The following is a 12,904-nucleotide window of genomic DNA, read 5'->3' as shown; positions in this document are numbered from 1 at the left end:
TTTAAATTAGAATACTCTTTCTGTATAGATCGTTTAATATAGACATTGAACTTCAAATCATGTGATTGTATTAACTGATAAACACAAGTTCATAGAAGTGTGGTGTACTAAAGAATTTCATCTCTGGTTATTCACACCTTCTGTTCTAGTCTTTCTTTGTACATTCTTTTCTGTTCCTGTGAAATAGTTACTATTTGTTAGAGATGGCCTGCAGACCACCTACTTAATCACCTCTGGCTCTTGCTAAAACACCACTGCTGGAAGACCTGCCAAACCTGCCATACCAGAGATTCTTAGGCATTTTTGTGGAAGAGGCATTGAAGTGTGTTGTATGCTTTCTCAGGAATGTGTTGATGGTTCCTAGTTGGCATCTTAGGTTCTTACCTCTCTGTGTAAATATCAAAGTATGATTCACACACCACATTAAAATATACAGTTCAGTGATATTTAGACCATTCATAAGGCTGTGTAATCTGCAAAGAGGTTTGAGGAAGGTGCTGTGGAGAAATTCAATTCTGTTGAGGAGTCAGTAAACAAGGAATTGAAAGTCTTAGCCCTTTGAGCAGGATTTCAAATGCTTTCTTAGATAATGTGTGGGCTCATGACTTTAAGTAGCACCATCTAAGGTTTCTTTGTGGAGATGGTACACAGAGGGGTTGGAAGTAAGGGCAAATGGCAATGTTCCAAATTCACAAGAAGAGTTAGGACTCAGTGTGATATCTTTGTTGTGTCTAGATTGAAAATCTTGTTACAAAAATGATTCATCAGGGGCTGATGTGGTGGCTCAACAAGCTAATTCTCTACTCTGTGGTGTCAGCATCCCTTATGGGCACTGGTTCTAGTCTTACCTGCTCCCCTTCTTATCCAGACTCTGCTAATGATCTGGAAAAGCAGTGGCGAGGGAGTAGGGGGGACTGAAAGGGAGGTTAGGGTCTTGGATCTTGTACACACTTGAGAGACCAGAAGAAGAGGCTTCTGGCTCCTGGCTTTGCATCAGCTCACCTCTGGCCATTGGGGCCATTGGGGAAGTAAACCAGCAGATGGAAGACCTCCTCTCTCTCCCTCTCTCTGTGGCTCTGCCTTTCAAATGAATGAATGAATGAATGAATGAATGAATTTTATTTAAAATTATCTACCAAAACAGCCTACTTCTGTGGGTGTCCCTGCAGTTTTAAAGCAATAGCATAGCTTTGGGCAGGTTCCTTTTTGCAGTTCTTCATAGAAACTGTGAAGGGGTCTGTTACTATTGACAGAGGTGAAGAGGGACCTCATTAGGTACGTTTCTCATAAACTAACCACGTTTTCTGTAGACAGGCATAAAATATTGACTAACAGTATCCTCACCAAAGGAACTGAACAACTTCCATCAATAAAAACTCTGAAAGCACAGCAAAATGCTGTCTTAGGTCATTAGAGTTAAAAACGTAGACTTATTAAATCCATTTCTGAAACAGTTCTAACACAGAGCGATTAAATGTGGCCCCTGTTTGGACAAGGAACATAGTGAGAGAAGTACCTAGACATTTCTGCTTTTGTCTTGTTGTGTTTAAATGGTGCTAGCTGCTTAGTGACAATAAAATTATCAACTTGAAAAAAAGAACTGAAACCTTACTCTCTGTTCTGAATATGAAAAACTTTACTCACATATGAGATCTAGAGATTATTAGCTTTTTGATATCTGCAAACAATTTAAGAACTTTTGAATTTAGTTATTCCTTTCATGAAATTTATTTTTTTAAAGAAAGGTTGAATAAGTATTGATTTGTAAATAGTGTGACTTTCAAAGTGATGTATTTTAATTATTATCAGTTTGAGATTTTGAGATATTAAATAGAAATTCTAAAGTGTTCTATGGCCTAAGTTAAAGATATTAGTATGGCTTAAATTAGATTGTGAATGGGTGACTTATGTACTTGTGTTTGATAAAATTACTCTTTGGAGTACAGATACATTTTTTTGTACCATGCATTGATAGATGGCTTAGGAAATTTGCCAGCTCTCCCCTTCAGTATTGAAAACCATTGTCTGCATGAATCTTCAAAAGTTTACATAGAAAAACAAGGTAGGTTTAAAAGAGGCAAATTTTAAATTCATGTGATTTTTTTATTTCAATTACTTGACTAAATTAAACACCTTCTTGAAACTAAACTGATTTGAATATAAAAGAGTATGAACATCAATCACATTCCCCATATGCTTGCTGTTTTCCCTTTTGGTACTTCAACAGATTCCTGTAAAAGTTTCCTATTCCTTGCACTATTAAATCATAATGTGTTTAGGTGAAGATTGCAAATCCTAGCCTGAAGTGAAGCATATTTTTCCCATTTCCCCCCAAACTTTTAAGTGCTTCAGGAAGGAGCATTTTAAAGAAAGTGCTTTCCCAGCCCCAATGATTGCATCGAGTCTGACACTGGAATACTTGTTATTGGCAAGTTGAAAATTTTCGAATCATAAAAGATTTACATGAATGATGTAAGGTTTGAAATGTTTTATGGCATGTTCATTCACACTAAATCAGCCTTTGCCTCTTTAGACTTCTTTTGAAATGCTTATGCAAATCCAAAATGACAGGAATGGATTTAAAATGATTTTCAGCATCTGAAGATTAGCCAAAAAAAAAAAAAAAGACAGACTTTCAAAGTATTGCACTTTTTCTGAGGGTAAAATTTTCCAGACATTGTGGGTTGAAACAGACTGGAATGGAAATAGGTAAACATGTTAGAGCTATTGCTTTCACCTTTGCTGTTTAGGCAGTTCAGTCCTTTTCCTTACAGTGCTTTCTCATTCTCACTGTTGGCCCTGGAAAGAAGCACCACCTCTGGCGTTCGTGCCACTCTGATGCACCTCTGGCACTGGTGCTGCTCCTTACCGTGTCACATGGCGCTAAGAACAGTTGAGTTTCACATATTAATCACAATATTTATGAGAAAAGGTTGAATTGTCATTTGACAATTTTGATACAGCTGTTTGCAAAAGTTAATTTGTGTCATAAAAGCAAAAATATAGTTTGCCAGGTGCCTTTCAGCTATTTAATATGAATGTAATGAATTAGTTTTTAACTAGTAAGATGTTTATGGTTGCTCTTCCTTCTCAGTTTTATACTTTTTGTTTCTCTGGGTTTTTTTAGATTTATTTATTTTTATTGCAAAGTCAGATATACAGAGAGGAGGAGAGACAGAGAAGAAGATCTTCCATCTGTTGATTCACTCCCCAAGTGGCCGCAAAGGCTGGAACTGAGACAATCCAAAGCCAAGAGCCCAGAGCCTCTTCTGGGTCTCAAGGTTTTGGGCCTTCCTTGGCTGTTTTTCCAGACCACAAGCAGGGAGCTGGATGGGAAGTGGGGCTGCCTGGATTAGAACCGCTGAAGGCTAGGCTACCATCCCAGACCCTGTTTCTCTGTTCTTGTACGAATTGCCTCTAGCCAAAGACTTAAGGAGCATAAAGGTCACAACTGTCAGTGTTCAGTTATTAGATTATTGGAAAGTCTGATAAAAATAGACAAAAACAAATAGGCAATTACAAAAAATTCTGAAAGTGCTATGCAGAAATACAATGGTAGTGGTTGTGGTAGATGCAGTTTTCAAAGAAGGCTTCACCAGTGTTTTCCATCGTTCATGCTCATTTGCAATGTGACATTGACCTCTCCTATCAAGAGATAAAATTTACTCTTACCCTAGATTCTGGTGTGGCCACAGTGAGTTGATATGATCAAATTGTGTAAGTGGAAGTGATGCTCCATTATTTCTGAGGCTAAGTCAGCCTAAAAATGACAACTTATGCCTCCAACTCTTAGAACCCTTGTGTCTTGGATGCTTGTTAGACTGTTCCCTCTTTGAAACAACTGTACTTGGCCTTTCCTAGGACAATGAGGCATTCTGTGCCTCTGAGTGTCCCTGCACTTAAGAATGCCTTCTATATCATTTTCTGAGACTTTCCTCTGGTGACAGGACTGGCTGAAGTTGGCAGTAATCAATGTGTGGAGGTGCGAGTCCACTGGGAGATGAATAGATCATGAGAATGGAGCCTTAAAATGGGTGATAGAACTTTTGTAAAAGAAACTCCCGGGAGCATGTTTGGTCCTTCCACCATGTCAGGACCTAGCAGTCACGCACTTTTTTTGGCATTCTGGGTGCCCAACAGATGCTGAGTCCTCTAAACACCCTGATCTTGTCCTTTCCAGATTTCAGAACTCTAACAAGGTTCTGTTATTGTTAAGCCATTCCATTTATGGTATTTAGTTATAGCAGTCCAAATAAGTTAATATGATAACTCAAGCTGGAATTGATCCTATCTGACCAGAAACTCAGGGAGTCATGCTTGTGAAATTATCTAGGAGCTCTGTGACTATGACTGAGTCCAGTTCTTATGAGGGTAGCTTGATGAACAACTTTTCTTTCTGGCTAGTGCTACATTTTTTTTTTTTTTTTAGTGAGGAACATGGGGGATTGGGCTACCAGAATGACCTTGGGTGGCTCAGTTTCACTTTGGACATAAGATAAACTCAGAGTTTGGGTCAGTGACTGTCTATTACTGACCTTTTCCCTTGGGTTGCCATCCATGTTAACAGCTGCAGGAAGAATCTGGCCTATATCCTTCTGAGACTTGGACTGAACTGGATGAGTAATGGAGAGTGTTTATGCTAAGAGAACTGCTTGTCCTAGTATGCCTATGTTTGTCTATAGAAAACCTGACAGAATGGGCATACATATGTGGGTGCATGGAGTTACACATATGCGCACACACACACACACACACCCCATAGCCCAAACCATGTCAAGCAATAAAGCAATCAGTATACTGAGACTCAGAGGAGATCTGTTAGAGACTTAATAAGCAAAGCATAGGTGACCAGGTCAGAGAACTGGAAGAAGATGCTAAACTTGGAAGGACGTTTGCATTTATCATTTCAGTGTTGATGGACACTGAACTTCAGACTGTGGGTATATATTTAATTTGGAAATTAAACAAAATTGGGAATGGTGTTTTCCCCAATATTTTTTGGTAATTATTTTATTTTGATAATTTTTATATAGTCAATTTGAGCACAAAGGGTCAAGGGCTTCAGGAAAGTAGGTAAGACCATTGTTTCCACATTATTTTTTTTCTTGTATCTGGGGTAATGGAGAGATAAAGGGAGAAGCCCCACAGTCTCCCACCCATCCCAGGTCCCTGATGAGGGGGATGCTCTGAGGGTTCTGCTCAAGTGGTTTTGATAGTTTAACACTTCTGAATTGCTGCCAATCTCGGGGAATGGTGTTTTAATCCTAATGTAACTAATATTTTGTTCCATGACTACATGTTTTTTGCAAAAACAAATCTCCTTTCTGCTGACCTAATTTATACCTCAATGTGAACATAACTTTTTAATTTGCAATTAAACCATTCTTTTTCGTTAGAAACTTTTGATAACCTAAAGAAACTTGTATTTTAAATCAGCTTTGGCAATAAAAGTCCTGTATATTGTTGACATGCTATTTTTAAATAAATATAAGTTAACCATTATGAAATAGCATCTTCATTTGGTAATTAAAAATAATGAAGCATAATTCATAAATAAATTAGAATTCCAGTACTTCTACCAATGTTCAATTCTTCATTTTCCTCTTGGGCAGTGTAGCTGTAACAGCACCTGTAGATGTTACAGAATTCAGAAAAACAGCAATGAAATAGCATAATATGGTTCTGTTATCTAGAAAATACTGGAATATGTACCTTAATCCTTCAAGGTTGGCATAGTTCCTGTCTTTTACGACCTAATGTGAGATAATTCTGTGACCAGCAACCCAAAGATGGGAATAATTGGCAGTGATCACTCTACATTAGAGAAATGATGCATTGGAACTGAGATACATTATAATCAGAAAAATTCCGAGGCAGGATAAGTGCAAGGAAAGTGGAGATTTCCAAGCCCAAGTATAGCACAAAATATGTAGGAATTTTAAGAAGATAGAAACCATAAAGGAACCAACAAAACAGGGTTAATTCTGAAAAGAGGATATAATTAATTACAGAGAATAATAATCCTCTAGCCTTACCAGGGAGCATAGTCTTGCTGATTATTAAAATAAAGCCTGTGTTTTCATTTTTGCATTTTAAATGTATTTGAAAAAAGGGCTTGGAGGAGACTTGTTAAATTTGTTACAATATTTAAATTTGGGGTGACCATGTGTTCCAATTTATGCTTGTTATTCTGACACGACTATTTGGGATTGATAAATTATATATACTCCTCCTATTTCATTATCATTTCTCCTAGATATTTATATTACTGAAGAAGATATTCAGCAGCTTTTCTCAATTTCTGTAATTGTTTAAGGTAAAAAGTAAGGGAGATAATGAAGGATTAAATGTCTTCTATACTTCTAGTATGACCCTTTTCTATTTTATTTGCGAAATCACTCTATGGGTTCATATTTACTTTTGAAATAAAGATCAAAATGTGTAAAATGGGTGGCAATGCCCTTCAAGAACTTCGCTGTGGTTTACCCTCTCAGTCTCATCTCTTTCACACTCCTTTCCATCTGAACCCTTTGGAAAATTTCCAGACCAACACTCTCTAGACCAACACTCTCTTCTATGGGGTTTAGCAAACCAAGAAATTCTAATGTAATTGTGTCTCATTGCAGGTCTGCCATTGTATACTTGGCTTAAATCCTACCCTATTAGCCTTAACCACCTCAATTCAGGTAGGGCTTTCTTCCTATAGCTACCTCTGGACTGATAATGCTGGGGTTATATGTCATCCATCCTATAATCTTTTGAGCTTGCTGTAGTCAGGTTGCTTGTTCCAACATATTTCAATTTCCTGTTTACTTTGCTGTGTTTAATTAGACTAAACATTTCACTAAGACAGGACTAGCTGATGAATCAGTGTGTAGCTGACTGTTTGGTGCATAAAAAGCCCTTAAAGAGTATATACTGAACTGTTTGCTTATTGAATTAGCGGCTCCTCAGTGTTAAAAATTGCTTTTGTGTACACATGTAGCTGATTATGTCAGAACAAAGTAAGCTTCGGCCATAATTTTGGTGTAATAAATCATTAATTTGAAAACTAGCATGCTACAACTCATAGGAAGATCAACATCTCCATTTCCTTTCCTTTACCGGTCTGTCTGTACACTCCTCCCCCATTTTTGATTTCTTCCCAATATATGGTACATTCTTGTGACCTATAGTTACTCCCTCTGCTGTGCAACACTGGAACTTATTGCTTCTAGCTGACTGCTTTGGTGTCTGCATGCAACCTCCCTCGTTTCACCTCCTACCCTTCAATAACTTGCAGTTATCACTATTCAAAGTTTCATGAGAGAGAACATGCAGTATTTAGCTTTTTGTTTTGGCTTATTTAAAATAAGAGGCACAATTGCACCCATTTTGCTGCGTATGATAGACTTTCTTTTTTCATGGCTTAATACCATCCAATTGTGTATGTAGCCCACAATTTCATTTTCCATTGTTTACCGATGAACGCTTAGGGTGTTACCCTGTATAAGCTATTGTGAGTAGTGCTTCAGTTAACTTGGGTAGTACAGGTGTCTTTTTGATATGTTGATTCCATTTTTAAAATATGTTTCCAGAAAAGGAATAGCAAGGAAACAAGGCTGATATAATTTTAATTTCTGTGAAGAAATTGTGTGTTGTTCATTGTGACTATACTAGTTTGCATAGTCATCAATGTTGTGTGCTTATTTTTTTTATCCAAATCCTCATGTGCATTTTTTAAACTTTTTGGTAAGTCATTCTCTGTAGAGTGAAATGATATCTCATTGTTGTTTTGATCTGCATTTCCCTGCCAGTTAATGATATTGCATAACATTTCATGCATTTGTTTGGCAGTTTGTATTGTTTCTTGAGAATTGTATTCAGAATTTTTGCCCACTGTCTAATTGGATTACTTTTTTGGTTAGTGACTTTTTTTTAATTCCTTAGGTACCCTCTATATTACTGCTTCATCAGGTGAATAGTTTATAAGTATTTTCCCCAGTCTGTCAGTTATATCTTCACTCTTGATTGGTTCTTTTTCTCCATGGGAGCTTCTTAATTAGATTTAATCCTATCTGTCTAATTTTGGTTCTATTACATGTACTTTTGAGGCCTTTTTAAAGAAAAGAAATCATTGGCCACACAAGTGTCTTGTAATGTTTTCTCTATGGTTTGTTCCTGTACCTTCTGATCTCTTGGCCTGTTTGTTGTAATGCCAGTATCATGTTGCTTTTGTTACTAGAGCTCTGCAGTATGTCTTGAACCAGGCTGTATGATCTGATCTTTGCTCTTCTCGTCAGAGTTTGTATTGGCTGAGACCTTTTGTGCTTCAGTAAAATAAAGGTTTTTAATTAACTCTTCATCTATTCCAGGTATTATTTCCTTGAGAAATGTACATGTTTTTCAGGAAAACAATATATTGATTATTTTTAGAAATGATATATTGGTGTATGGCAAATGTATTTCACATACTTTAATAATGGCATGCATATCCAGCCAGTAGGCAATGATGAAATAACTCCAACAAGGATTGCTACATTTTTAAAACAATAATTATTTATTTTTATTGGAAAATCAGATATGCAGAGAGAAGGAGAGACTGAGAGAAAGATCTTCTGTCTGCTGATTCACTTCCCAAAAGACTGCAACTACTGAAGCTGAGCCAATCCAAAGCCAGGAGTCAGCAGCTTCTTCTGCGTCTGCTATGTGGGTGTAGGGTCATTAGATTTTGGACCATCTTCAACTGTTTTCCCAGGCCACAAGCAGGGAACTGGATGGGAAATGGGGCCACTCTGACACAAACTGGCATGTGAAACATGCAAGGCTGGGACTTTAACCACTAGGCTCTCACGTCAAACCCATTGCTACTTTTTGTTTTTTTACACAAAAGGAACCAAAAGAATATGACTTTAAATTTTTAAATCAATGCCTTCTATACAAACTGGGTTAATATTTTTACTTCATTTGAATAAAGAGATCTAATTCAGGTACTGATGGCTGCTTTTTGCAGTGAATATATAATTGAAGAATTTCACAAAATGGAATTAAATTTTATTTTGTATAGAAGTGTGAAATCCATGTGTATATAAGGACCTAAAAATGGACAGAGAATAATCACTTCCTTTATAATTAGCTCTACAAACCATGTTTGAATTTGTTAATTAAATTAAAAATTAAAAGGTACAGAAAGTAGCATGTTTTGAACAAATTGCATGAGTTAGCAATTTTTTAAAAAAAAAAACTAAATTTATTTTTTTCTCCAAACTCAGAAATATCCTGTGTTCTCTCTGCTATTTTTTTTAATTGTAAATAACTGAAAATCTTATAAGGTTAGTATATGCTGTAAGAAACTGCCTTAAATGTGTTTCATGAATTCATGTCTCACAACTGCCTGATGAAGTTAACCTATTATTGTACTCATTTTGCAAATCAGAGAAATCAATTCCAAAAAATTGAGTTAATTTGTCATATAGGTAGGGCATACTTTCAATTGCACCAGTGGAACTCCAAAGATGACTTTGTAATTTCACAGAGTCAGTAAGTACTAGCTCTGGAGTTTGATTACAGGTAGATCAGCTGCAAAGTGTAAAGACTGCAACACAGCTGTTAACAGTACAGAATGAAACATGAAGTAAGTCTATGCATTGCCCTTTGCTTTAGCTTCTATAAACTTTTTATATTTTGATTTTAGACAACATTTTAAAAATATGCCACAACAGATAAATGTCTATGTTTTCAAGTTTTATGATTTATTAAGCAATCTCTACTTGTGCCTTCCTTGTCTGAAAACATTAGAAACCACTTCAGTGGGGCCACTTCTGTGGCATAGTGAGTAAAGCTACCACTTGCAATGCCTACCATCCCCTGGCAGAGCCAGTTAACTCCCTGGCTGTTCCGATTCCTTTCCAGCTCCCTGCCGTAGTCTCTGGGAAAGCAGAGGGAGATGGCCCACATCCTTGAGCCCCTTTATCCATGTGGGAGACACAGAAGAATCTCCCAACTCTTGGTTTCTGGTCAGCCATTTGAGAAATGCACTAGTGGATAGATCTCTCTTTCTCTCTCTGCTTTTTAAATAAATAAATAAATAAATAAATAAATAAATAAATAAATATTTTAAAGAAAACATTGCAGTGAATATTCTTGAGCATAATTCTTTCTGACCATCGCTTATTATTTCCTTACACCGAATAGGAAGTCTGAGTTGTTGATAATCACATGAACCCTACATAAGAAAAGCTTCAAAAAATCTATTTTAGGATGTATCAGACCTACTTGGATTAAATTCAGCACAAATATAGCGTGGATTAAGTCGTCATTAGATTAGTGGCATACGGAAGCTGAATGTCCGGTGTCCTATGTCATGTTTCACAGGCAAGGACTTGATTACCTGGACCCTAACTTGACCAGAAAACATGAGTGACATATTATTGTTGGCTCAAGTTTTACAATAGCTAATGTTGGTGAAATATTGAAATATGTGATATTATATATTATGTTAATGAATTCTATTAGTAGCCCCATGTCCATTTTGCATAGAAAAAAGTGTGCTAAGCAATATCAAGTGGCTTTCCGATGTCTGACCATAGTGGCAAAACAAGTGGAGAGTCAAACCCAGAGCAGTCTAACTTCACAGCCTGGGCTGTTCTAAGCAGCTGTGCATCGCAGCCTCACCAAGGATGTTTAAACCTTGAAATTGGATCTTTAGAACCAAACTGTCTCTTACTTAGGCATTTCTTATGCCTTGCTTACTGATTCTCCCACTTGACACTTCTGTTTGTGCTTTTGAGGTGACACTAGCTTCCTAAGAAGTGCTGGGGGCCTAGTATCATGAAGCAACAGGGGCATTTAAAAGTCCACAACTGGGAAGGATGGACTTTGGCAAATTTTGCTTATGTCCAGTGTTCCTGATGGTTTCTGGCAAAGACAGTGTGTTCTACACTCTTTCATTCTCTTATGTTAAGATGAATCCAGAAATTATGCAATTAGAATTTATTTTTAAAACATCACTGGTTTTGCCTGGGGCAGGTGCATATTTTTTTATTTTTGTTTTAATAACATGTGCATATGTGGTTGTTAAAATCTTGTAAACTTGACAGCTAAGCTCGTTGTAATTCCCAGAGCGTGATATCAAAAGAAAACAACAAAGACCACACGTGCTGAACAAAATTAGTTCCTCTACAATGACTGAATTCAGACAAAGGAAAAAAAAGCACATACATTTAAATAAAAGCATTTACATAATATTTAGAAATTTTAAAGATGGTATTTACAGATCTGTCAAAACAATGCTAAAAATACAAATTAAGTGATTTGATTTTAAAACTTAAGCATGTAGATTGGATAATTAATCTGCTTTTATAGTAATTGCTTCAAACTTACTACTTTTGACTTCTCTAAAATAAATTACTAGAAAATATATATTATCCTAAATTTGGAAAACAGACTTAGAAAAAGAGAATGAAAAAGTTAGTAGTATGTTTCAACATGTTATACCTACTCTTGTTAATGAACTCTTGTCTGTTCAAGTAAGTTGCTTTTATAAATTCACTCACATTTAAAATTTTTGCTTCTACAACTCAAGACAATGAAATATTAATTATTAGCATTCTCACTGAGTTCATTAATACAGTTTAACAGTTAAGGGAGAGGGTCTAGCAAGGTGGCTAAATCCTTACCTTGCCAGCACCGGGGTCCCACATGTGGGCTGCTTCATGTTTCAGCTGCTCCACTTTTCATCCAGCTCCCTATTTATAACTTGAGAAAGCAGTAAAGATGACCCAAAACCTTGGGACACTGCACCCATGAGGGAGAACTAGAAAAGGCTCCTGGCTTCAGATCAGCTCAGGTCTGATGGTTATGGCTATTTGATGGTTGCCACGTTATCCTACTCATAAGCCCTAGTGATGCCATGATTTGTGGCACCCAGTTCTGTGGCTGTATACTGTGTGATATGGATGAATCCAATTGGTGCTAGGAACTCTAATAACCAACAGTGCTAGTCCTAGGGCCAGAGGATGTGAACTGAACCCTATTTTAGTCCTACAGGGTGACAACAGATGTACAGGAGATTTTACTCTGGAGGATCTGAGTCCAGAGAGATGGATTGTGGATAGGTTCTTCCCTGTGTTCACCTGGTAGATCAAATTGTTACAGCTCTGATATTGCATGGTTAGTGGGATCATTATCCATATCACCCAGGGATCTTTGCTGAACATGTTCCCTGACTGTGACTACCATGCAGGTAGGAGCAGAACAGAAGCACAATGTATGTCCGGGTGAGAACGGGGAGCAAAGGAAGATTACATGGCACAACTCAGAACCCAGTCAACTCTCCAGGACGGAATGGAAGTCAGCGGGTGACTGTGGAACTCAATTGAATTCGGCTGGAATTCAGCTGAAATTTCCTACCTTGAGATGAAAGCATATATGCTCAGAGCCAGCTGCAGGCAACCCTATGAAGATGGCTGCAGTGGTGTGACTTCTCTCCTTGTGTCTCATTGTCTTTTTGTTTTTTCTTTTTCTTTCTACTTTGTGAAAATTTCTATCAGACTTCTGGAAACATAGTCTTTTCCTTTGTTCTCATGTCCCGTATAGAGCAGCTCAAGTTACTGTGGCTGTACCCTCTTCAGCCTTCTTGGATATCTCCATGTATTCACTATTGTAGTACAATTTACTGCATTTGCAATTTCAGGTTTTCATCTGAATCTGTCCATGTCACCCCCATGAAGCTGGTAGGAAAAGGGAACTGGTACAAGTGTGCTCATGACCAGGCTTCTTGCTGTGCTACAAACAGTAAAAATCTGTTGTTTCTAACCAGGAGTTTCTTGTCTTCTTGTAGTTTACACCAAAGTGGTAGGCTAATTTGTGGATGTTTTGACCCTTTATATTCTTATATTCTTATATTCTTATATTCTTATATTCT

This window comes from Ochotona princeps, chromosome 6 (assembly GCF_030435755.1).
Source record: "Ochotona princeps isolate mOchPri1 chromosome 6, mOchPri1.hap1, whole genome shotgun sequence".
Lineage (NCBI taxonomy): Eukaryota > Metazoa > Chordata > Mammalia > Lagomorpha > Ochotonidae > Ochotona > Ochotona princeps.
The sequence above is the reverse complement of the archived record's forward strand: the minus strand, read 5'-3'. Positions refer to the sequence as shown.